Raw genomic sequence first — 27,598 nt, forward strand, 5'->3', positions numbered from 1 at the left:
CATAAAACAACAAGGAAAACTACTAATTGGATGTAACCATTGGTAGTCATACATGGTGTGATTCTGTAGCCGAGAGAGTAGTCACATCGTCGAACCTCTATGAACCAATGGAGGCTGCTCAGAGGAGGAAGGGGTGGACCATCCTCCTCAGTGAAATTAATTTATTATTATTATTGTGAAACATTAAAAAAGTTATCCTTTTTAGATAAAACTAAACCAAATATATTCCTATGTCACCAAATAATTGATTGAAATACATTGTTTTCCAATGAAGGTCTACAGTAACTTCAAAAGCACTGTCTGGGGTAGCGCCATGGTGTAGCCTGAGGTCAGCTAGCGTCTGTCCTCCACTGGCGACATTGACTTCAATACAAAACCGAGGAGGCTCGTAGGCTTCACACCCTTCCATAGACATACATGGTAATTATGACCACTTCCGGAGGACGCCCTCCAACCAATCAAAGCTTTTGCAGTATAAACTGACATGTTGTCCATCCAATCAGAGAATAAACCTAGTGTGTTGAATTGGGATTGTGTCACAGAGCATTATGGGTATTCTATGTGTTGAGAAATCCGGTGACATTGTTGGATTAAGAGTGAAGAATGATAGTTTAGCATTTTGGGGATATTATTCCATTCAAATTAGTTTTTTCAAATTACAGGAGATGGAGGAGGTATATTATGAATTGTTTTCTCGGTTTTAGAACTTTATTTTTGTTGCCTTGCTAACTTCAGTAGCTAGCTAGCTACCAGCGCGAATGTGTAGTTTTCTCTGCCAGAATGGCCAATGCTGCCGAAAATGTTATGGACTTTTTGTTGAAGAACCCCTTTCATTGTCTGGGGTACATGGAAAAGTTGCAAATTAAATGCAGGGTTTGACCTCTGCCTGAACTCAGCTTCATGAAGGATGAAAAGTTGAGGGCGTTCAATACCAACTGGTATCAAAAGTATATCTGGTTAACAGGGAACTTTCATCGAAGCAGGATTTATTGCTGACCTTACCTGCTTTTTGGAAAGTCTGCGCCTTGGTCGAAAGGTGGGTACAGTGACCTGAAGAACATTGATCGTTCAGCTAAATGGCAAAACAGAAGCAGGGAGCACATAAATGCCCACATCAGATTCAAGCTTCTGGGAAAAAGCTGCATCGATTATGACAAAGGTCTGCGTATTCAAACTGCGCAACACAACGAGAAAGTAAGAAGAAACAGGGATGTTATCAAGCTGCTTATCAACACAACTGCGTTTTTTGGCATGCAATAATTTACTTTTAGAGGACACGACGAGAGGTAAAGTTCCACCAACAAGGGCAACTACTACAAGGAGCTTGCAGAGGTAATTGCACGTTACGATGGACTAACACTTGCTGAACATATGGAACTTTCTGTATTTTCTGTTTTGTCGAAAACAATTCCGAACGATTTGATAGCGTCCATCGCATCATCCATTACAAGTTAGAAGAGAGAGCGGTTGACGCAGCGCATTTTTTTTATTGTACACTCAAGTAGACTTTCCACTTTCTTCCGCTATTTATTTAGCAAAAATGATAACACATAATCACTCCGAACAGACACAAACAAAAAGTCATTACATAAATGTTGCAGCAGCCTAGGCTACACCTAAACATGAGAAACCTGGGTTGAAAACGAGACTATTTCAGTCTGATCAACTGTAGGCTACTAATAAGAACAGATGCATACAGCCTATGTATCCTGTCCATCTGGTCAGGGTAAACTAATTGGTAACGTTATGTATTTATAGTCCATTTGTGTGTCAGGAAAAAATATGTATGTGATCAAATTGAGTTTCTATTCAAAATTGGGCTGGCTTGGCTGACAAAATTTTTAAAATCCAAAACGATTAACTGGAATTAATTAATCAACATAATAGTGATGACAGATTTGAGTACATTTTTTTTATAAGGCCTACAGTTGCATAGGCCTGCATGATGCAAACATACATAAAGCAAGCTCAGCCCTGTGAGTTCTATTGTCTATCAGTTGTTATCTATGTGTCTGGGTCCACGAAATCCCACTCCTAATCTTGTCTAAATATAATTTAGATGAACAAATATAAGGTAGCTGCAGTTTGACAGGGTTTTCACCCCCCCCCCCCCCCCAGGAGTTTTTTTTTCAAACCATGTGACCTGATTAGGAAAACTGGTCACATCATAGCCCATATAAAACCATTTTTACAACTGATTAATCACTGTCATACACTGCTATAGAGTTTTCCTAGTTTATATAAGGACAAACTCCAGGTCTCAGTGGGTAAAAATTGCCCCACCGCTCTGGGACCTATGGTGCCACCAGTCTGCTTGCAGTTGTCAGTTATCATCAGGTATGTGGATGATCAGGGCTTTATTCAGGAACATTTCTTTGGATACTTTGATGTGTGAAGTGAGCGAGATGTGTAATCCGTGTTTGACTTTATTAATTTTGAGACTTCATAGAGCAAGTCGTTGTCCAAACCTACGATGGCGCAGCTGTAATGGAATGTATCTGATATTTGTATTTACAGCCAAGTCCCCTCCTGTTCCCTGATTTAAAGAGGTGATGACTACTCCACTTCACTACCATTGTCAACTTTCTCCTGACATTAACTGAAGCCCCTTCTCATGTGCCCGCTCTTACACTGGCACGCACATTGAATACTTCCCCTCCAAGCACTGTGAGTACCCTATCAATTTTCTCCCATTACTGTATGTAGAAACAATCTCATTATTACACATCAATGATTTTACTCCTTGCTTGGACTAACTCATTCTTAACTCTTTTGTCTAACTGTGTAATGTGGTGTGTTATTGTTTTTTGTCTTCCTAAGTCAAATCCTGTCCTGCACTGGTCAAGCCTCATACCTCAACTCAACTCATGCCTCATACCTTCATTCAATCACTGCTGTAATCCCTTTCCAACATGGTGTAAGTAGCCCCCTCATTCCCCATAATATTGTACCATAAATGACTTTATTAAATGCTTTAAGTTAAAGTCATTTGTCTTTGACGATTAAAAAAACAAACACTTTGTTGTCTCCGTGCATTCTGCGCCTATACCGTGGGTCTCCCATCCTCCTCAATTATTCAAGTCACCAGCCTCCACTGCTATGAACAGAGGTCCTCATAGAAAGTGGCACCAAATCGCCTATGTTGACAGCCAGGTCTCACGTAACACTGTAAATGTGAATTCAGATATTTACAGTTGAAGTTTACATACACCTTCGGAAGTTTACATACACCTTAGCCAAATACATTTAAACTCAGTTTCACAATTCCTGACATTTATTCCTAGTAAAAATGTGCTTTCTTAGTTAGGATCACCACTTTATTTTAAGAATGTGAAATGTCAGAATAATAGTAGAGAGAATAATTTATTTCAGCTTTCATTTCTTTCATCACATTCCCAGTGGGTCAGAAGTTTACATACACTCAATTAGTATTTGGTAGCATTGAATTTAAATTGTTTAACTTGTTTAAATTGTCAAACGCTTCGGGTAGCCTTCCACAAGCTTCGCACAATAAGTTGGGTGAATTTTGGCCCATTCCTCCTGACAGAGCTGGTGTAACTGAGTCAGGTTTGTAGGCCTCCTTGCTTGCACTTCTTCAATTCTGCCCACACATTTTCTATAGGATTGAGGTCAGGGATTTGTGATGGCCACTCCAATACCTTGACTTTGTTGTCCTTAAGCCATTTTTCCACAACTTTGGAAGTATGCTTGAGGTCATTGTCCATTTGGAAGACTCATTTGCGACCCAGCTTTAACCAAGCTTTAACTTCCTGACTGATGTCTTGAGATGTTGCTTCAATAGATCCACATAATTTTCCTTTCCTCATGATGCCATCTATTTTGTGAAGTGCACCAGTCCCTCCTGCAGCAAAGCACTCCCACAACATGATGCTGCCACCCCGTGCTTCACGGTTGGGATGGTGTTCTTCACGCTTGCAAGCCTCCCCCTTTTTCCTCCAAACATAACGATGGTCATTATGGCCAAACAGTTCTATTTTTGTTTCATCAGACCAGAGGACATTTCTCAAAAAAGTACGATCTTTGTCCCTATGTGCAGTTGCAAATCGTAGTCTGGCTTTTTTAGGGCAGTTTTGGAGCAGTGGCTTCTTCCTTGCTGAGAGGCCTTTCAGGTTGTGTCGATATAGGACTCGTTTTACTGTGGATATAGATATGTTTTTACCTGTTTCCTCCAGCATCTTCACAAGGTCCAGGACACCTACACCACCCGATGTTACAGGAAGGCCATAAAGATCATCAAGGACATCAACCACCCGAGCCACTGCCTGTTCACCCCGCTATCATCCAGAAGGCGAGGTCAGTACAGGTGCATCAAAGCTGGGACCGAGAGACTGAAAAACAGCTTCTATCTCAAGGCCATCAGACTGTTAAACAGCCACCACTAACATTGAATGGCTGCTGCCAACACACTGACACTGACTCAACTCCAGCCACTTTAATAATGGGAATTGATGGGAAATTATGTAAATATATCACTAGCCACTTTAAACAATGCTACCTTATATAATGTTGCTTACCCTACATTATTCATCTCATATGCATACGTATATACTGTACTCTATATCATCGACTGCATCCTTATGTAATACATGTATCACTAGCCACTTTAACTATGCCACTTTGTTTACATACTCATCTCATATGTATATACTGTACTCGATACCATCTACTGTATCTTGCCTATGCTGCTCTGTACCATCACTCACTCATATATCCTTATGTACATATTCTTTATCCCCTTACACTGTGTATAAGACAGTAGTTTAGGAATTGTTAGTTAGATTACTTGTTGGTTATTACTGCATTGTCGGAACTAGAAGCACAAGCATTTCGCTACACTCGCATTAACATCTGCTAACCATGTGTATGTGACAAATAAAATTTGATTTGATTTTTTAAAAAAAAGGTCCTTTGCTGTTGTTCTGTGATTGATTGGCACTTTTCGCACCAAAGAACATTAATCTCTAGTAGACAGAACACGTCTCCTTCCTGAGCAATATGATGACTGCGTGGTCCCATGGTGTTTATACTTGCATACTATTGTTTGTACAGATGAACGTGGTACCTTCAGGCATTTGGAAATTGCTCCCAAGAATGAACCAGACTTGTGGAGGTCTACAATATTTTTTTCTGAGGTCTTCGCTGATTTCTTCTGATTTTCCCATAATGTCAAGCAAAGAGGCACTGAGTTTGAAGGTAGGCCTTGAAATACATCCACAGGTACACCTCCAATTGACTCAAAATATGTCAATTAGAATATCAGAAGCTTCTAAAACCATGACATAATTTTCTGGAATTTTCCAAGCTGTTTAAAGGCACAGTCTACTTAGCGTATGTGAACTTTTGCCCCACTGGAATTGTGTTATAGTGAATTATAAGTTAAATAATCTGTCTGTAAACAATTGTTGGAAAATTTACTTGTGGCATGTAAAAAGTAGATGTCCTAACCAACTTGGCAAAACTATAGTTTGTTAACAAGAAATTTGTGGAGTGGTTGAAAAACGAGTTTTAATGACTCCAACCTAAGTGTATGTAAACTTCCGTCTTCAACTGTACATACAAAATAATACGAAATGCTCTGAGACCAGGTTGATGGGGAAGGATAACGAATGTCCTTTGCTTTAGCTTCAATTCCATGTGCTAAGTTTTTTTGGGTCTTTCTCCCAACTATTTTACTCCACTGTCTACAGAAAGGAAGAAACGATGGAAAGACTATTGTGAAATGATCTGAACAAAAAGCAGTCAGTCTGACAAACACACACACACCAGACGATAGATTCGAGGAGAAACCCACCAAAAATCCCTTCAGAACTTCAGTCTGTCTTTTGTCAGCCTATCTAGCGCTGCTATCACACTATGTGAACGCACGCTGATGCCCCACAGTAGGCCTCTGCTGCATATCTGTCTGCCTGTCCATCAGTCACGGCTGAGTCAAACATGACAGCCTCTGCCTGTGTGTCTGAGAGCGTTAAAGCACAGTGTAATCTGACAACACAAAGCAGTAAGAGCTCTAAAATAACTATGAAAGCTCTACTCTGTACCCATTGTTTTAATAAAGCTCTACTCTGTACCCATTGTTTCAATAAAGCTCTACTCTATAACCATTGTTTCAATAAAGCTCTACTCTGTAACCATTGTTTCAATAAAGCTCTACTCTGTAACCATTGTTTCAATAAAGCTCTACTCTGTAACCATTGTTTCGATAAAGCTCTACTGTGTAACCATTGTTTCAATAAAGCTCTACTCTATAACCATTGTTTTAATAAAGCTCTACTCTATAACCATTGTTTTTAATAAAGCTCTACTTTGAAGCTATTGTTTTTAATAAAGCTCTACTCTCCTGTGACGACCGACTCAACAGAGTCCCTTTTAAGCATTAAAGGTGGGAGAAGGGAGATGAAGTGAAGACATCAGCATCTGACTCCCAGTCATTGAGGGGGACTGGATGAAACTGATCTCCGCTTGTTTGAGTAATTAGCGAACGTTTGGGGCTCAGTAATAGACGGAGCGCCGCACTGATAAGGGACGTTATACCCGCCATATTTTCTATTAGCTCTATCAACTCTAATCTAAAATGTATGGGCAGGGATACGGATAGGCTACATCTCCGATGACTTGTGATGATAGTCAATGAAGATACTGTACATCTATGAATAGCAGTGCTATAGTGAAGAGAGAGATCTTGATCTTGTCTCTATCGGATATGATAAGGCATCATGAATGAAGCTGAATAAGTGAATGATGTATTGGCTTGAGTATAACAAATGGCGGTTATCTCTGAGACTGAACTGTCCATGTATTTATTGACAACCTGAAGTAAGTGTCAATTAGGCTTACTCCATGAGTTCCAGACATACAATTTGCATGACAAAATGCACCGTGTTATCAATATCTCAATGTCATGCATTAAAGATGTCTCTCATTATCATAATCATGTATTATCATAAAAAGAATACATTATTAATCATGTATAATTTGCATAGGGAAAGGACTAATAAACCAGAGTTACATATTAAGCATCAGCAAAAAATATCCAGTCTTGACAACCTTAAAGGGATTGTTCACTCAAATGACAAAAAAAATGTGTTTTTTGTAATTTGGGTGAACTATCCCTTTAAAAACATTCTAAGATGTATCAATTTTGCGATGTCTCTCTGAAACCTCCAAGCATGCTTGTTTTTAAAGGGCACACATGAATGTTATGTCTTCTGAGAGCGAGGCAGGGTGGCATCGAGGCTGCCTGAGGAGTGACAGTGTTCGGAAGAGACCAGCTCTAGGAAAACAGACATTGTTGAGGAAACAAAGTCTGTGCACTCTTCAAGATTATACTTAAGAATGTGTCTTACGTTTTGTTCTACACCCCAAATAATTTGCTTAAAAATATTACCTGTTTGAAAACAGACACACAGATGATAGATTAAGTAGTAGAATGTATTTTCTTAAGAATGCAATATTCTTATTCTAAAACACTGAAATGGATTAAAATAGGAACTTTGAACCACAAAGGGCCTCTTTCAACAACACTTTGCTTAAAGAAACACGACGCTAATAAAACAAATGCTCATTTAAAAAAATAGTACCTTGTGTTCTTTGCTATCAGTCCCTCTCAACATTAATATATTGTTTTTGTGCATCTGAGGGAAAACAAGTAGGAGGTCACGAATTCGAACAATACATGTTGATTCCAATTACGGTAAAATGCAATGAACAAGATGCGCTAATGATGAAAAAAGAAGGTGTTTGTGTGCACTATCAAGAGCCAGTGTGGAATGTTTAATATCAGATTTATTTCCATGTGTGTTGTGATGAGACTTCAAATTATTATTTTCCACACAGTGTCTGCATCAACACAGCAAAACATTGTGGGTATTTACTTCTCTGTTAGAGCGGTGAAACAATAAGGGCTTGGATTATAGCGACTCATCATGACGGCACCGATTATTAGATAGTCCCCCACTTCTTCGTCAATGAGTGGCGGGAATAAAACAGACAAAATACTTGATAAATGGCCAAGGTGTTTTATTTTATTCACCCCCCCCCCCCCCAAAGGAAAAAAAACACAATTTTCAATTAATGAAGCTGGAAATTGTGTATGGGGTCCCTCCAGACTCGCATTAACTATGACTGGAGGGGCCAATCATACTTAGATCTGTGCTGTGATCTACATTTCCTATACAGGACATGCCCGCTACTCTCCTCCTTTCCTCGCCTCTTCTCTCCATCCTCCTCTCACACCCTCCACACCACCCATGCTGAGGGTTGTCGGTGCAGGGCCGCTATTAGTGCTGGAGAGATAAAACTGCTCCCAATTAGCGCATCACTGACCACGCTGTGGGTTCTCTTCACCCGTTAACGCTGGCTGAGAGAGGGAGGGAGGGGGAAGAGCAGGGAGGGAGGGGGAAGAGCAGGGAGGGAGAGAAAGGGAGAAGCGATGGACAGTGAGAGAGAAAAAAAGAGAGAGAAAGGATAGAGTGGGATGAAAGAGCGAGGGAGTGAAATTGGGCTTAAGCATTCATTTTGAGTGGAGAGACAGGTCCCATTAGCATTTAACAGCGGTTGTGCAACTTGGTGCGGAGGTTATGATGCAAATGAGGAGGAATTAAAAGTGGACAGAGGTTTGTCATTGATGGATTGCAGTCTGGCAGTGCTCACCACTTCCTAGTGTCCATCAGAGGCGATTACTGTGTAATTAAACCTTATTTCTGGACTCTCCGGCGCATAATTACTTGTGGGGGGGGGGGGGGGGGGGGGGTGGAATATGTAACCATCATCTAAAAGCTCTGGCGGCGGAATGCGAAAGCGTGATGGTCTGTCCGTTGTCTCAGTCCAATGTCAGATCCAGCCGGCTGACAGTGCAGAAGAACAGTCACTTTTAATAAGAGGTGAAAACATATTAAACGACACAGTATGCTGATTATAGTGGAATTAGGCTTTCAAGTGCTTCAGTCCTTTGTGTTATTTGCATAATGTATTCTTTCCATCCACCTCTTCTAGAGCTTTGGGCAATTTCCTCTCACAATTTGAATCTATTGCACATTTAAGGCTACATAAAGAGAATTATCACGTTGCATATTTGAAATGTTGTGCAGGGAGAGGTATGTTAGGTGTATCCTATTGAGTCTTGCTCTAGCCAGGTGATTCTAGGTGTGCAGTGGTGACCAGAGTAACCCTCCAAGTTCACACGTACACAAACACACACACACACGCAGGCACGCACACACCAATATTTGCAATGCAAATGAAGAGCACAGGAGTAAGTGCCTCTTTGATATCAACAAAATGACAACACATTGATTTAACAGAGCTCCACCAATGATCTACCGGTACTCATAAGATTACCATAACAATACATACATATATAACTGTTTCAATGAAACCTGAATGAGCTAACATTATGTACTGTATCTATAAGCCCATCCAAGGTTTGTATTGTAATGAGAAGACCTTGGACCTGCAACATATTGGGCCAAACTGTAGTAGAATGTACATACACGCAGTAAGGATGGGACTGGTTGTAGCTTTTCAAATCAACTTAACATTTCATGTTTTGTTTTAAAAACAAGGCAAGAAAAAGGAGCAGTGGCTGAACCTCAAATCTCACAGACCTTATAAAGAGAGAACATGTAGCAAAGTACAATAGACAAAGACCAAGCAGAACCTCCATTGCCTGAAATCAACCTGAAATCTCTGTCTGCTTTGCACAGCTAATTACACTGTAGCTAGCTTCCTACGCTTACCATCAACCATATAATGATGCTTTCAAAAATGGTAGAGAAAAAAGCACCTAATTTACATTCATAGTAGTCATTTTATGTGAATTCTTTGTGTGAGGTAAGGTTTTAGTGTTTTCACTTGACACTTTCCCCACAAAAATAAATGAATTGTTACATTTTAATGAGAGAAATGTATGACTACACTTTTGGTGTACTGCAAAATTACAGAAATATTTTAATTGCACACATATGTAGGTTGAGGTGGCACAAGGTTTGTTAACAAATGTGCATTATCTACTGTATACGGCATACACAAGGCATCTTGCTGTGAAGATATTCCTTTTTATCTGTGTTTGATATCAAATCATTTGCACTACAGGAAATGTACATTGTGTAAAAACAACATTTAACATTAAAGTATATTTAAACAATTCAATTAGCCCCCCCCCAAAAAAAATAATAATGTATATATACATATATATTACTAAGATCTAGCAGAGCAGGGACTTTGTTTTTTCACAAGTACAGCCTTGATTTAAATAGAAACTACACTTTTAGAAAAAGGGGTTCCAAAAGGGATCTTTGGAAGGCAAGGATTCTTCGGAAAGGCAATAAGGGATCTTTTGAAGGCAAGGATTCTTCGGAAAGGCAATAAGGGATCTTTGGAAGGCAAGGATTCTTTGGAAAGGCAATAAGGGATCTTTTGAAGGCAAGAGGGATTCTACATGGAACCATATATCATATTTTCCAGCATGTTCTATTTTAGGGGGATTTTTAGAATTTTTTCAAATGTGTTCTTGCATCTACATTGATTGGTTGATTTAATTTTATGCTAAACAAAGACAAATAACATATTTTTTAACTAAACCAATCTGTTAGTCGTTGGACTTATTGCCCACGCTAAAGAGATGGTTGTTACAGTTTAGATCATTGAGGTAGTCTCAGTATTCAATCTTCCCTAATTCTGAATGAATGTTGCGGGTGATAAAAAATGTGACTTGTTGGATATCCTAACTCTGTCTGGATTCCATTAGGAAGTACACATCACTTTGCAAGAAAGCATCATGTGAATTGCAGGCCTGAAGTGCCTGTAAACCAGGGTTTCCTAACACCACTCTGTTAGGATATAACTAGGCCCTCAATGAAAGGCCTCATGATATATACAGTGTACAAAACATTAGTAACACCTGCTCTTTCCATGACATAGACTGACCAAGTGAAAGCTATGATCCCTTATTGATGTCAACAGTTAAAACCACTTCAAGGGGAGGAGACAGGTTAAATAAGGATTTTTGAGACAATTGAGACATGGATTGTGTATGTGTGCCATTCAGAGGGTGAATGGGCAAAACAAAATATTTAAGTGCATTTGAACGGGATATGATAGTAGGTGCCAGGCGCACCGGTTTGAGTGTGTCAAGAACTGCAACGCTGCTGGGTTCATCCCGCTCAACAGCTTCCTGTGTGTACCAAGAAGAGCATCCAGCTAACTTGACACAACCGTGGGAAGCATTGGAGTCAACATGGGCCAGCACCCCTTTGAAACGCTTTCGTCACCTTGTAGAGTCCATGCCCTGACAAATGAAGGAGCTTCTGAGGGCAAGGGGGGGGGGGGGGGTGCAACTCATTAGCAGGAAGGTGTTCATAATGTGTTGTACAATCAGTGTATAATGTATTGTTATAATTCATTTAAAGGGTGGTGGAACCATTCATAAAGGGTTCTAGGAAGAACCTTTAGATGATAAAGAATGGTTATTGGAAGGATCCTTCAGAGGGTTCTAGGTAGAACCATATACAGGGGGTTCTTTTTAAGAGTCCTACATAGAGGGTTTTAGGTAAAGGGTTCTACCTAGCACCAAAAAAGGTTCCCCTATGGGGACAAACTGGAGAACCCAGTATGGTTCTACGTAGCACCTTTTTTTCTAAGAGTGTAAACTCTACTGTTATGTTGGCATTCAACACAGTTAGAGGATGTCATGAAAACAAGCTTTATTTCAAGGAACACAAAAAGACCTTAGATCTTAAAAAAATACAACCAGAAAATGTTATTTCAAGAAAACATCTTTAATGAATCAGTTGTTGTCTTTTGTACCTCAGACAGATTACATGAAAATACATTTAAGTCGACTGCAAGTATGGCAACATATTCACACATATAAACATGTATGTGGTGCATTTTGTTTGTATTTATGTATATAAATATGTACAACAGAAACACGTTACACTCAGTTAAAGTTTTGTGCATGTGTGTTTTATATATACTAATTATATATAAAATCCCACACAAACCAAATCATATTCATGTGTGCCCACGTAATATACACAATCACACAATTACAGTTCACCAAAGATTAAAGCAACGCATTGGTTGATGCATCAAGAGAAACCTCGGAGAGGACCTGCAAAGTCCAGCAGTTTCCTCCCGTCCACCAGAAATGTTTCCTTGCGGGTGTTGTGTGTCTATATGTCGCTCGGTGTCTTGAGTGAGTGTGCATCCAGTTTTGTCAGACACACGTTAGACTGTACCACCATCTCCTCTGCTCAGTGCCTCTGAGGTAGACTCAAGCTCAAGGACCTGTGATTTCCTGCTCCCACCCATTTCCTTTTTGTTTTTCTTTTGTTCGATTTTTCAACAAATGTAGGACATTCAAAAGACATAAATGAAATACTACATGTATAATATGTAGCCATGAGGTAGAAATGTTTTAAAGAACACTATAATAAAATGATTGAATAGAAAGGGACAAATAAACAAACACAGAAACCACCAATAACATTGCTTGCCAGCTCTGGTACAAAGACAAAAATGAAGCCAAGTACATAGCAACAAAACAAAGAATACAAGATTGGTTGGAAAGTACAATTCAAGTGATTTGGTTGTGTCGAAAGTACTGTATATGTGAAGGAATGGGCTTTTTGTGCTCTCATGTACACCAGTTTAGAGATGGCAGACTGAATTATGGGATAGACCGCGTTCTGGTCAGGCTGTTGACACACTGCACTGCAGTTTCCATGTGCTGTTGCCGCGCTGTCACACACACACACACACACACACACACACACACACACACACACACACACACACACACACACACACACACACACACACACACACACACACACACACACACACACACACACACACACACACACACACACACACACACACACCACACCTCAGCGTGTCCTTTCCTCACCTCAGTGAGAGTGAATGGAGAAGTGAGATTCACACGCCTGGGATGCGGGTCAAGGAGAATGTAGGAGACTCCATTTTCTATTTCCAGAATAAGCCTTCTAGCGATGAGCTTTTACACATACAGCACACTCAGGCTGTGTGTATTAGTCTGTTGACACCGTTTCAGGTTTGTGAAACATTTGAACATTCCGATGAATTAAAGTTATGTGAAAGTGCATCCAGCTAATTCTTAAGTAACTCCAGAGGTAAACAAAAGCGGAGAGCACAACATGGATGTGTTGTGTTTTAAAGTTTGTCTGTTTGTAGTATATCAATAAAACATTGTACATTTCTCCCACCTACCATTATTTTATATGAGTGAAGTATAATTTGAGTCAAAGTTTCAAAGGCCATGTAAGTGGTTATATTATGGTCATGTTACTTCCGTGGATCCACCCTTTAATCTACCCAAGTGAGAGAAATTGGAGAAGTGTTCAATCTTAAATATCCGAGACATCGTGGTAGACTAGCGCATGTGCAGTCACAGCAAGTTACATCTAAATTCATTTGAGTGCTAAAATGGAAAAGGTATGCAAACCAGAATTGGAAATAATACCAATCAATGGAAGAGGTAAACGTTACACTGGTCACAAGTTGACAAAACAAACAAAAACGTAAACGCAAGCAACATGGTACTGGCAATCTCAGTGCTCGGGGATTGCAAACCTGTGATTATTAAAGACGAGACAGAAATACACACAAAGGAATGCTCTAGTGCAGCTGTTGTACAATAATAATAATATACCTACGGTACTTCAACATCACCATTGTGGTGCTTAGCAACAGTCACGCACAGAGAACAAAAGAAGAGCAACAAAATACATTCAAATGCAACACAATGAGCTATGAATCACTGTTCTGTGGGTCTTTTGGAACTGACCACAGTAGACTGACTGGACGTTTCTTAAAGGTGCAATGCAGCTGTTTTTATCTCAATATCAAATCATTTCTGGGTAACATTGAAGTACCTTACTGTGATTGCTCTCAGCAAAGGGCAATTTCTCAAGCAAGAATTTTGCTAGGACATCCTGGGAGTGGTCTGAGTGTGGAGTGGAAAACAGAACATGTGCAGTTATTGGCAGAGAGGTTTGGTACTCTCTTTCTTATTGGTCTAATAACTAATTTACCGCATGGTGATCTCACCACGAATGGCCAAAACCCCATCCCACCAAAACAGGCAGAAATTTCAGGCAGTCTTTTCAAACAGCTCTTACACTAAAATGACATTATCATCATTTTCACAATTTCCCAGTATTATTCCGACCTCATAGTGTGGAAATATATATAAAACACAGAAAAATCACATTTTTGACTGTACTGGTCCTTTAAGAGCCAGGACGAGTGTCAAATTAGTAGTATATTCACCCTGACCATGTTCTTGGGGTAATGTGTGCACATACTGTACAATGAAGATGCGATTGGCCAAATATCTTAAAACAAATTCTAGCTCCTACCCGCAAGCCCTTGTTGAGTCTCCTTGCAGATATGACACAACTGGATAGGTGTTAGCAATATGACCGAAAATCCCCAGAGCATTCCAGAGGTCTAGGTGGCTCTACAGCCATACCGCTGTGAACAATCCAATCATGTCAGATCTGTACCTGGTTAAGCCAATGAGGACCTCTGGTAAGGAACTGAAAACCGGTTTGGAATTGAGCCCCTGGTGCTGAACCTCTGACCTCGGTGATGAATAAAGATGGCAGCCTTTTCTCATTCAAACTGACTCAACTGGCTGACATAGAGCAGTCATTAGCAACTAGCCATTTTGGATCTGAGGCTGTCCCCGACTGCTCTGCTGCCTCCTAGGTGAGTTAAAACCAACCAAGGTGGAACAGAAAGTATGTGTGATCCTGATGTTGCATTTATTCTGGGAATATACGGAGTCACACAACTGTGTCACGGCACCGTTCGCTTTCTTTCATTTGGTTTCTGCTTTATCGTCAAGTACAGCAGTTCTATGGCTTCCTGTGATAACGCAATAGCAACCGAAGTCCACCGTTCCATCTAAAGAGTTGTGGGTTGTTGACAACAATATAATCCACTATACGTGGTCATCAGTGCCTCATTAAAACACCAGGTGAACAACGCTCTTGATTCAATCAATACACAAGGCAGGATCAGAAAAACACACTAGGGCATCGCATTTTTGAAAAACCTTAAAATGGAAACGGAACTCATCACCAAATTCTTCACTTTAAGCACCTCCATATTGACTTATTTGTCCCGTCGTTCCAGAACTAAATCTGGTTACATTCATTTTCATCTCCTTGACCGTCTCACCGAGAAGGTTTGAGGTAAACCTAACACTGTTTCTCTAGATATTATATACATGACACAAATCCTGGTCTTAATACTCTCAGAGGATCATAGTGCTTATGTGTGGTGATGTCGTTGAGGTACTGTACAATTCACAAACACTTTCCTGAGTTTTTTTTGCAGACAGAGGATCAAAAGAGATGAAGTGTATGGATCGGGGGTCCAGATTACTGTCACCCCCTGAGGAATACTGTTGATACTTGGTGAAATGGCAGGAGAAAAAAATTGACCATCTCCATTGGCAACCGCCACTCTAATTTTAATCTCGCTGTTGAAGTTTAAAGCTCTTAATATCAGCACATGCCATTAATGTAGATTGTGAGGCAAACAAAATCATTATACATAAAAAAAGAAATTAGAATTTAGAAAGCACCACTACAGGCACTTGGTTAGCCAACTACATTTTAGGAGACAACAACAAAGGTATATATATATATACACACAGGGTCCTCCTCTGTCTCAAGTTGACCCCTTCAAAATGTGTAAACAATGCCTGACTTTAGCAGTGTCAAGCATCCTAATGAAATCTCTGCTCGTTACCTGCCAAACCATCAGGTATCACTCCAACCAAGTCTCTTGATGTTTCTCCACCTCTGGTGTCAGGTCTCATGTGTGGGGGGGGTTACGTCGCCCCTCTTGTATGACTTCCTCTCTGGTTAGCACCACAGCCAGGTCAAAGAATTCCCAACGCCTCTTTCTTGAGGACCCCCCCCCCCCCCGAGGTTCACTGACCGCACCCAAACATTTTGTTCCACTCGGTGTATGTGTCGATCTCTTTCTGCGATATACTGGGCTGGAATTTGCAAAAAACACTGTCAAAGTCCTGGTAGGTGAGGGGTCGCATCTGGCCTGTGGGCATAATGCTCACCGAGAGGTCCAGGCCTTGGGAGGAGGTGTGCAGCATGCCCACCAGGGCCTCCTGGCACAGCCTTGCCACGTCCAGGCCGGAGAAGCCCTCTGTGCGCTGGACCAGCAGCACCAGCTCCTCCTCACTGAGGCAGTACTTGCGCTGGGACTGGGACAGCAGCTGGCTCAGCATGTGGTGGCGGGACGAACCGTCCGGCAGCGGCACTAGGACCCGCCGGCCAAAGTACCGTCGCAGCCCTTCGTCCATGTCCTGAGGCTTGCTGGTGGAGCAGACCACCAGGACGTGGTTGTTGGAGTCATCGGCCGGCCCCAGGAGCAACGCATCAAGCTGGGCCAGGAGCTCGGCCTTGAGGCGGTGAGCGGGGCTCTCGTTGTTGATCTGGGCCGAGAGCAGCATGTCCACGTCGCTGATGAACAGCACTGAGGGCTGGCGGCAGCGCGCCACCAGGAAGGAGGCCTGCAGGATCTTGTCACCCTCGGCCAGCCACTTGGTGGCCAAGGTGGAGCCTCTGAGCTGCAGGAAGGGCGCCCCCAGCTGGCTGGCCATGCAGCGGCCCAGCAACGTCCGGCCCGTCCCTCTGGGACCAAACAGTAGAATGCACCTCGGGGCCGAACCTAGGCCCCTGAACATGTCCGGACGTAGCATGGGCCAGAGAACCTCCTCCTTCAGAGTGGCCTTGGCCAGCTCCAGGCCTGCAATGTCACTCCAGTCCACCTGGGGTCCCTGCTGCAGGATCTCAGAGGTCACCATGTCCAGGAGGTGGGGGTCACTGCTCTTCAGCTGCTCCTCAGCGGGCCGGGAGGATGAGGTCGCCCCCGTCAGGGAGAGGTGGGAGAGGTGCACGCGGTGCTCGTCCCCTTGGTCGCTTAGGGAGGGAGAGGTGAAGCTGCCCAGGGAGTCGGCCGAGCGCGAGCCACCCAGGGTGGAGGCATAGGACGGAGGGGTGAGTGCTCCGCCTGCAGACTGCTCAGAGGCCATGGGCTGCTTGTGGGGATTAAACGGCAAAGATGACTTGTCAGCGATCCTGTCAAAACTGTTCCCTCCGCCCGCATTTGAGATGCTGCTGTCCGGTACCCTGTACATGGGGCTCTCTGCGGAGCTGCGCGCCTGGCCATAGACAAAATTTCCATAAGTGGAGTCCATCTCTCCTTGCCCTGTCATGTAGAAGGCTTTTCTCTTCAGAGAGTTGGACGAGCTGCCATTCAGAGGTGTGGGCGCGATGGGGCCGAGGTTGTGCGACTGGTAGGGGTACCCGGGGAGCGTGGAGGAGGGGGGCAGGGGGGTGGGAGCGGCGATCCCTGACGGTAGGTAGGAGGATGGAGGGGGGGCTCCCCCAGGGCTGTAGCCTGGCCCCACAGAGCTCTGGGAGGGGTACCCGGCATGTGGGTAATTGTAGCCAGAGAGGTTGGAGGATCCCCCATTGTAGGTCGGGACAAGGGAGGGGTGTGGTGGCGGAGGAGGGGCTGCAAGAGACCGGAGCTGTGCAGCGGGGAGGTGGTGACCTGGGAGCTGTAGCCCAGGTAGGAGCCACTGTAGCTGTGGCTGTATTCCTGAGAGGAGCCTGCAGAGGAGTGGAGGGCCGTGGCGGTGTGACTACCACAGCTGCTGCTGGAGTAACCAGGCTCTGTTAGGCCGCTGGAGGCCAGGCTCGGGGACGGAGAGCTGCACATACCAGCCACCTCCGCCGCCACCCCTCCTTTCCTCATAGACATCCCCTCGGGGACGCAGTACACCCCCTCCTGCCAGGCCTCGCCATCCCCCTTCCTGCCGTTCATCCCGGACTCGGCGTAGGAGTTCAGCAGGGCCCTCTCACTGGGCATCTCCAGGATGCCAGAGTACTTCTCAGCGTACTTCTTGAGCAGGTTGGAGGCGGTGAGCGCAGAAATGTCATCATTGGCCCAGGCGTACTGGTATGTGCTGCTGCCGCGCTGCAGGTGACCCCGGTAAGCCTCGGCCTTGTGGGCCGGCGAGCGCGTTGTAGAGGTGATGTCAAAGTGCTGCTCTGCCCACTGCGCGTGCTCTGGGGTCCACTGCATCTTTAGGCCTGCAACGGCAAGAGCATAGAGACAGACAGGACAGTTAGGTTGGTCTTATTTATAAGACAAGGTACAGCCACTCAAAATTCAGCATCTCTTCACTTAGGCTCTCTGTCAATTGGTCTTCGCTATGCTGTCAACGGATTGATTATAATGGCTGTGATGTGATGACAGTTTATTGGGTGCGATCAAACACTGTCATGCTTATGATAGTACTCACTGTATTTTGCTTAATCATGGAGATTCACTGCTGCCATTTCTTCAATATAAAATCGAGAATACAACTCATGAATGTGTATATGAATCTGAGCTCGGAGGTTAAACAATGGGTCATTTATGAGGTTATACAGTGGGTCATTTATGACATGATTCACACATCATGATCAATAATTAACATCCATGATGACTAATGTACTACTGAGCAAAATGTGTTCTAGTTTAATGAAATTTTACATTACGTGCTACTTTATATTGAATAATAATTACTGTGAATAATAATTGTATATTTTATTTTTGATGTCCATCAGTTTCATTTAGTGAATGGCTTAAAGCGGCAATATGTAACATTTTGGGCGACCCGACCAAATTCACATAGAAATGTATTTTATAGATCTGTCATTCTCATTGAAAGCAAGTCTAAGAAGCGGTAAATCTGTTCTATGTGTGCTTTTTTCATGCTTTCTGTTCATAAGCTTAGTTTTTGCGTCTTTTACTTTCACTTGTTGGTGAACTTTTTGTTCACCAACTTCAAACAGCTAAAAATACAATATATGGTTATGGAAAATATATTACACAGCGGTTTAGATGGTACAATGATTCTCTATACTATACTTGCTTGTTTTGTCACATAAACTGAAATTAGGCGAACTATTATAATTTTTGCAGCCAGGAAATGGCAGAGCAATTTCTGCAAAGTGCATCTTTAATAAACTAAAATATTACATTCATGAAAATGACTAACTAACGAACATTCTTGACATTTAAGTTGTCTGATTCTTTTCGGCCTCACGCATTTCTTTTGTTTCTAGGAAAACGGATGGTAAATATGACACGAGTACTGACAGATCACATGAAGGACACCGTCTCCCTGCCTTGGGACCGGGCTGGTCGCTACCAGGTTAGGACAAAATAATGCACCCTGCACAGAACAATATGACACAGACATGGCAGGTCACTCCATAATCCCTCTCTCATCTCAGGCGGCCGGAGATGGTTTCAGAACGCGCCTCGCCTAGTGCAGCAAAGCAATCTCCCCCCGTCGTCAGTGTTCTGCTGCTTTCATCAATACACACACACACACACACACCAGAGCCACAGCTGGCTATGAATTACAACACCCTGTGTATGAGGCCTCCGCCATACACCGCACAGTGCCGGACTGCACCTCCACCCCGTCACCTCTCTCTCTCTCTCTCTGCCTTTCCATCTCCATTTTCTCCTACCTTTCTCTCTCCTTTTCCCTGTCCACCCTCTCTCATTACCCCCTCCCATCTTTGTCCTCATCCCCCCCCCCTCCTCCTCTGGCTCGTTCGCTACATCTCACACACACTTCAGTCACCTAGCTTCCTTTGTTGCCTCTGAGGCTCAAGAGCCACTATTTTATATAATCCCCGAAGACTATCTGCAAATACTAACACACACACACACACACACACACAGTCATCTCACTATCAAAGCATGGTGCTATCAAAGGCCAGACCCACATCGTCGTAGGAGCCTCCTCTCAGATCGGACTCTGTTTGATTTGATTTAACACACAGCGGATTATGAGGATCATTTATGACCATCCTCTGTCCTTTCTTCAGTCTCAGTAACATGTCTTATGAATCCACTGTCGGAGGCTCTTTAAGCGCTGTATGCCTTACAATTACCGTACCGCGGACGTTCCTTTTGGGTTTTTTAAGTGGATCTGGCGTGAACACACATGCACACACACACACACACACACACACACACACACACACACACACACACACACACACACACACACACACACACACACACACACACACACACACACACACACATTCACTAACACACATATTCACAAACGCACATCTCCAGTACGTTCGGCGTGCCAGCATAGCATGGTGTTTGCTTGGTAATAGAGCGGGGGAAATCCCCCAGACTCCTCTCTGATTCTCTCTCCCAGACTTCTCGCCAGACACCAGCAGCTAATTAGCAGGATGACGATTTGCTAATTGTGTTCATTTACAAGGTTTTAGCCGAGGGGAGTCTTGCCGGGGCTGGCACGCATGTCACTCTCCTTATTGTAATGACTTTATGAACCTCGATGGACAGAAAGGGCTTGGAAATACTTCAACCTGGATCAAACTGATCAATAAACAGCAATCAGCTAATATAACGGAACAGTGTGGTGTGTTTCATGACATGACGTTTCATTGACAGTGGTTTCTGAAAAAGAACTGCTGCATGATGGGAATAATTGTTGTCATTGATAATTAATCATACAGCATCTGTATTATTTTCTTGTTTTGTAAAAAAAAGTCAAATGTGTTTGGATATACTTTACGTATATTTTGGGCTTAGAGGTTCGACACAGAAGTGAACTAATTGCCAAAATGTAAAAAAGTTGAAGTTTAGGTAAGGATGGGAGTTAAAAACAAAAAGGTATTCATTTGCCAATGCAGCTCATTTGAGAACTCTAAAACATAATGCATCCGGATTTAAATACATTTACATTTAAAAAAAAGCATCAGCAGAAAATATTCTTCTCAACTCTGTGATTTTCCGGTTCATAATAATATTTGTCATGGTTAGCTAATGGAGAAGGTTATGTCTTGTACCCAGCAAGACATTACACCCGATAGCTATGTGGGTGGTTATTGCAGTATTTCTCAAATCCATTACACTAATTGTGAGGTTCAAAAACCTCCCAACTTCCCCAATATACAATAGCTGCAATATTTGTCCAAAGTTCTAAAATACTTCTGTGGCATTTCAATTTTTGGGGTAAATATAATTTATTGGAAGAATGATCATTTCAATTGTAGATAGCAGAGTATTAAGTAGTTCAGAGGTTATGGTAGTAACCGTTTGGGTGGGATAAAGACCCTTCTGTACTCTCTTAAAAATATAGTATCTCAATAGTAATATAGTATCTTCAATATTTCAACACAACAGTATATCTTCTTGTATCTCTCTCACAATAACCTGGTCTACCCAAACAACATCTCTCTCTTTCTCTCTCTTCACAGCAGTATGGTCTCTCTCCTAGGAGTGCTAGCTAGTCTCTCCCCTCACAGTGTCATTATTAACTAGAGATGCCTCCCTCCCTCCTCCCTGCCTGTGTTGGAGAATTCACAGTCTGACTCCTAGTACTGTGTACTGGGCCTTGCTCTGGGGACCACGGTTCAGCTGCCAGCATGTCAATGGAGAGAAACACACAGGAGGGAAGGAGGGAAAGAGAGGGGGGATAACAGAGGGGGAGAGGGACAAAGGGAGAGAGAGAGAAGCTATAGGGGAAATAGAGGGTGAGAGAGAGGGTATGCAGTGCCAACGGATTCAAGCACACACACACACACACAAATACATACACACCCACACGACCTTCTACGCAGTAAAAAAAATAAAACACATCTTCCAAATTCCAGCCCACTTAAAACAACCACCTAACCTCCCTTTTATCACCGTAATATTAACATAGAAAACCTCAATCACCCCTATCTTATTTAAATCCATTTAGAAAACATGGACTCTTTATAATTCTATCATCAATAAAGCCAACACTTCTAAGAGACGTGTCAGGCTCCATCAGTGCCTTCATCTCTCCAATCAGGGGGTTAATGTAAAGCCACAGCATGCGTCTCAATGGTGTCCTATTCCCTACATGGTGCACTACTTTTGACCATAGCCCTATAGGCCCTGGTCCAGAGGTGCAGTTTATAGGGAATAGGGTCCTATTTGAGACGCATCCACAGTGATTACCTCCACTATGCAAATAAGGGCCAAATGATAACTTGCACTATTTAAATCAGGTAACACTGATTACTCTCCCGTTATTCAGATGAGGGCATATGAGTTTGAACTCAACTCTTTGAACCTCATGCACTTCCACAAAGACATGGAACGGGCCCTAAGACGGGCACTTGAATCATACATTGTAGTCTACGTGATGGTTAAAACATGGAATACACAAATCTCTAATCTTAGAAAAACTATTATGCCACTCTAATTGAAAACATTCTTAATATTAACATCCAATGCAAGAATATGGATCACCATGAATGACCGTGTACCAAAATTGTCAAGAGCAACTAGACTTTGATCAGGAACTGTGTGTATGTGTGTGTGTGCGTGTGTGTGCGCTCTCTGAGTGAGAGTGAGAGTGTGTGAGTCTGGCCAAGCATTAATGCACTCATCTGCAACATCCAACAAGATCTGGATACGTCCAGAGAGCATCAAGGCATGTCTGTGTCCTTTCTGTCCGTCATATAGAAGGTCAAATCAAACTCATTTCTGCTTCTGGACATTGGCATCAACGCGGCTGCATATTAGAAAGGGGTGTGTGTGTGTGTGTGTGTATGCGTGCATGTGTGTCTGTGTGTGTGGAGTAAACAGGTCTTTAGAAAGCACTAATGAGCTCTTTGAAGTCCGTCTGCTGTGTGATTCTGCACAGAGTGTAGTGTGTGAGCGACGGCCTATTTCAGCCCTGTCATAATTCAGACCCATGCGTTTACAGAGACAGACGTGAACAAACACACATCCAAAGATCCTTCTCTTCCGACGAGTCATCTCGTACTATGCACGCCAAACAAGTTATGCCGCAATATATTCAGGACATGTTCGGCAGCGGGTTTTGAAATGAAATGTGGTGAAAGACTGAATTTGTGGCAGCAACTGATTGACAAGTGATCTAACTTCATCAAATGAGAATAAGAGACCAATTAAATTTCATGAGGAAATGGTCACAGCAATTACTGAAATAGAGCAGAGGGCATCATTTAACCTCGAATTCAGCGAGATATTGTCTGTGTGTGTGTGTGTACGTGCGTGTGTGTGTGTGCGTCACCTTGTTAATGAGGCTGCCACATTGACACTGTTACTAAGCCAGTGGCGATGGCGTATTGGCACGCTACCTGCCGTGTAAAATAATGTGATTAAGCCCTCTAAAATGCAATTAATTAAGTAATTAGTCGTGAATGAGTGTCAGACACTGCAATCAAAATTGCTTCAGTGTTTTGGTTAATTGATTGAACCGCTGCACTTACAAATACTGATGTCAGGTCCCTAAGCTAAGAAGTTACAGTTTGACTCTTAGTGTACGACCCAACCATAACATTGCATCAATGTTGTCATCTGGATTCCTAAACGCTTGTGTACTTCTAATGAAGGTAACTATTGTGTGGTGGCCCACTAATACTCATAGTGTTGTTCAGAAATGCGGGTACCTGTATACAATAGATTGTCAGGCAGAAAACTCCACTTAGAATCAAGCTGCCTGTTTATAGAGCTTGAAACAGAAGGGAAAGCAAGGACTTGGGAGTCTAGGGTCCAACCTCAAAAACAACAGAACAAATGAAGTTATATTTGAAGTATTTGTTTCTCTTCTGTTGGTATGTAAATGCGGATTTAAAGAAGTACTTTGTGTCTGAGAAGATGGAGCTGAAACACCTCGCGTGAATGTTTAAATTCCAATGTCTGAGGATCAGATCATTTCATCCCAAAAATATTATCTGTCACTCCACAGATCCCTCCCAAAACAGAAATATATATGAAACAAAATTAAAATAAAATAGCTAGAACCCAAAACCTGACCAATTAGTTATGAACCCCCACAGTCCAAGCAAAGACCAAGCACCAAGTACAGATAAACAAAAACCAAGCAGTGACTTTCCACTTTCAATACAGACAACATGACAATACAGACAAAAACATGACAATACAGACACATGACAATACAGACAGGACAATGGACAATAAGAGCATGACAATACAGACACATGTCAATACAGACACATGTCAATACAGACACATGTCAATACAGACACATGACAATACAGACACATGACAATACAGACACAAAAGATAAACTGTCATCAACCAAAATTAGAAAACATTATAACACCAACTGGAATTCGGGAAATTCTGAGTGACACGTCATTTTAGAAAATCCAACAGATATCCTTTAAATATTGCTAGTAATTTGGTGATCCCTCATCCCTACTAATTCACCCTCATGTATGGATTTGCTCTTGAGACTATAACCCGCCAGTTTTCAGGGATAGTTAAAGTGATAGTTCACTCTCCAGTAAAAGTTTGCCAGATGTTTTCAGGGATAGTTAAAGTGATAGTTCACTCTCCAGTAAAAGTTTGCCAGATGTTTTCAGGGATAGTTAAAGTGATAGTTCACTCTCCAGTAAAAGTTTGCCAGATGTTTTCAGACCTTAAAAGTGAGCTAATGTTTTGAAGAGTCCATGTCAATACAGACACATGACAATACAGACACATGACAATACAGACACATGTCAATACAGACACATGTCAATACAGACACATGACAATACAGACACATGACAATACAGACACATGTCAATACAGACACATGACAATACAGATACATGACAATACAGACACATGACAATAGAGACACATGACAATACAGATACATGACAATACAGACACATGACAATACAGACATGACAATCAATACAGACACATGTCAATACAGACACATGTCAATACAGACACATGACAATACAGATACATGACAATACAGACACTTTTGATTATTCCATTGTGCACAAACAAATCTACCTAGGCAAATATAGTGACACTTTCCCCCGAGCAGTATAATAAATTGACACGGGATAAATTGCCTTTTACTAGACCTACTATCAGAGCTCTGGGTTAAACGGAGAGCACAGTTAAACAAATGCTCCGGATCAAGGAAATTGTGCATGGCTTCACGTGTCAGTCAGGGAGGAAATTGAGAGATATTCAGAGTGAGCTCTAAGCCGCCGCCGCGGCGACACGGGGACGCTAACGCCCTAGCGCCTCACCATTCATCTTTAATGCAGCCGGGCCTGTCATTCAGACAGTCCATTTCCTGTGACTGGCGCACCGTGCCTAATCACCCGGTTATACCCACGATGGCATTCTCAAAGACACAGCACACACATACATAAACACACACCGGGCCTGTAGCCCACTGAGACATCATTTTAACCCAGTGTTAACACCGACAATGTCTTTCACCGCTGTTAACCAACATAATGACTCCTCCCTCATCTCCAACACCTTCCACACACACGAACACACACAAACTGCAATCCTGCAGATTCATCTTAACAAGCATGGACATGTCCTAATACGTCCCCAGAATGTGCTGACACTCAGGACGGTAGAAAAAACAGGGCTCATTTAAAACAGTAAGCCACTGCTGAGGGACCTCATCTACATATATTCTAAACCTCTTAGAGGTGATGGGATCCTCCTGGTGGCGTAGACCAGGACTTTGTTCCAAATGGCACCCTATTCCCTATACAGTGCACTACTTTTCACCAGTGCTATATGGGCCCTGTTCAAACGTAGTGCACTTTTATAGGTAATAAGCTACAATTTGGGAGGGGCCCAAGATCTCCTTTCTTTAGGGGGTCTGCAGGGGTTAACACAGGGCTAGGTGGTATTGATACACCCCAGCCTGGATCTATACTGGCGGTGCCACCGCGACTTTGTTTACCTGCTTGTTAAGTAATTAAAATAGATTTCAGACTGAAGGCCCTAATCCTTTTAGAAACCACATTGATTGGACGACCGGCAGAGGAGAGTCATTGTGTCATTCAGTTCAACGTTTATTTTTTAACACAGGTGGAGTGTGTGTGTGTGTGTGTGTGTGTGTGTGTGTGTGTGTGTGTGTGTGTGTGTGTGTGTGTGTGTGTGTGTGTGTGTGTGTGTGTGTGTGTGTGTGTGTGTGTGTGTGTGTGTGTGCCTACATATCTATGTGCACTGTGTGTTCCTCGTGAAATCGAAACTTGGAAAAGTCCTCGACGTGGAGGACGTCATTAAGGGACTGTGGACTCTGAGGGTGGGGGTGCAGTAGAAAGGCAGCAAGAGAGGCCCACCTACAGATAATGGAGGGGAAGGCTCTCACCTCGTCTAAAGCTGTCTGTCTGCGTAAATAAAATGAGATAATTATTGAGTGAACAAGTGGCGAGACACTAAACGTCGCGAGGCGCACTCTTTTTTTTAGCGTTGCGATCGGTAAATCAACGCAAACAGGGTGCTTTCAGACATTAAGTGCCCGCTAAGCACAGTAGATGCATCATATTTCAAGAGTGCTGCGTTTGTGTGGGTGAGGAGGCAGGGAAATGGAGTGTGATGGTTATCCATTACCTTATACGGAGTTGGACGATGATCATTTTCAAGTGACTCATTTCTAGAAGTACCATCTATTGCGTGCTTGGGGAAAGAAGACTTTGATAGGTAATCCAAAATAACTATTCACGGGATTGTTACCGCAGCAGCACAAAGAGACACTAGAAGAGAAAGGCTCATTATTCTAATGTACTAGTCAGAGAATAATCCACATGATGACGCGTACAAACGCAACGAAATCACAGAGCAGGCCATCGGATTCACGGTCCGTAGGTACTAAATGAGACACAATGTCAACATATGCATTAGAGGTCAACCGATTAATCGGAATGGCCGATTAATTTGGGCCGATTTCAAGTTTTCATAACAATCAGAATTCTGTATTTTTGGCGCCGATTTCCGATTATTATTATTTTATTTTTGTTATATTTTTTTATACCTTCTATTTAACTAGGCAAGTCAATTAAGAACACATTCTTATTTTCATTGACTGCCTAGGAACTGTGGGTTAACTGCCTTGTTCAGGGGTGGAATGACAGATTTTCACCTTGTCAGCTCAGGGTTTCGATCTTGCAACCGCACAGTTAACTAGTCCAACGCTCTAATCATTGCACTCCACGAGTAGCCTGCCTGTTACGCGAATGCAATAGAAGTCAAGGTAAATTGCTAGCTTGCATGAAACTTATCTTAGAAAAAACAATCAATCATAATCACTAGTTATAACTACTAATCCAGGTTAGCAGGCAATATTAACCAGGTGAAATTGTGTCATTTCTCTGGCGTTCATTGCACGTAAAGTCAGGGTATATGCAACAGTTTGGGCTGCCTGCTCATTGCGAACTAATTTGCCAGAATTTTACGTAATTATGACATACATTGAAGGTTGCGCAATGTAACAAGAATATTTAGACTTAGGGATGCCACCCGTTAGATAAAATACCGAACGGTTCCATATTTCACTGAAATAATAAACGTTTTGTTTTCGAAATGATAGTTTCCGGATTCGATCATATTAATGACCAAAGGCTTGTATTTCTGTGTGTTATTATGTTATAATTAAGTCTGATTTTATAGA

The 27,598-nt window shown here is 42.4% G+C and overlaps 1 long non-coding RNA gene and 1 pseudogene across 1 annotated transcript; one reads left to right on the forward strand and one right to left on the reverse strand.

The window, feature by feature from the left end:
- The first annotated feature begins 580 nt into the window (after positions 1-580).
- Positions 581-6,292, forward strand: LOC135541198 (uncharacterized). The gene is made up of 5 exons (XR_010455936.1): positions 581-1,332; positions 2,518-2,667; positions 2,821-2,917; positions 4,194-4,314; positions 5,071-6,292. It is a non-coding gene; the product is annotated as an uncharacterized LOC135541198 (long non-coding RNA).
- Positions 6,293-16,006: 9,714 nt separating this feature from the next.
- Positions 16,007-27,598, reverse strand: part of LOC135541199 (fidgetin-like) — a 35,144-nt pseudogene continuing 23,552 nt past the window's right edge.

Source organism: Oncorhynchus masou, chromosome 6 (assembly GCF_036934945.1).
Source record: "Oncorhynchus masou masou isolate Uvic2021 chromosome 6, UVic_Omas_1.1, whole genome shotgun sequence".
Taxonomy (NCBI): Eukaryota; Metazoa; Chordata; class Actinopteri; order Salmoniformes; family Salmonidae; genus Oncorhynchus; species Oncorhynchus masou.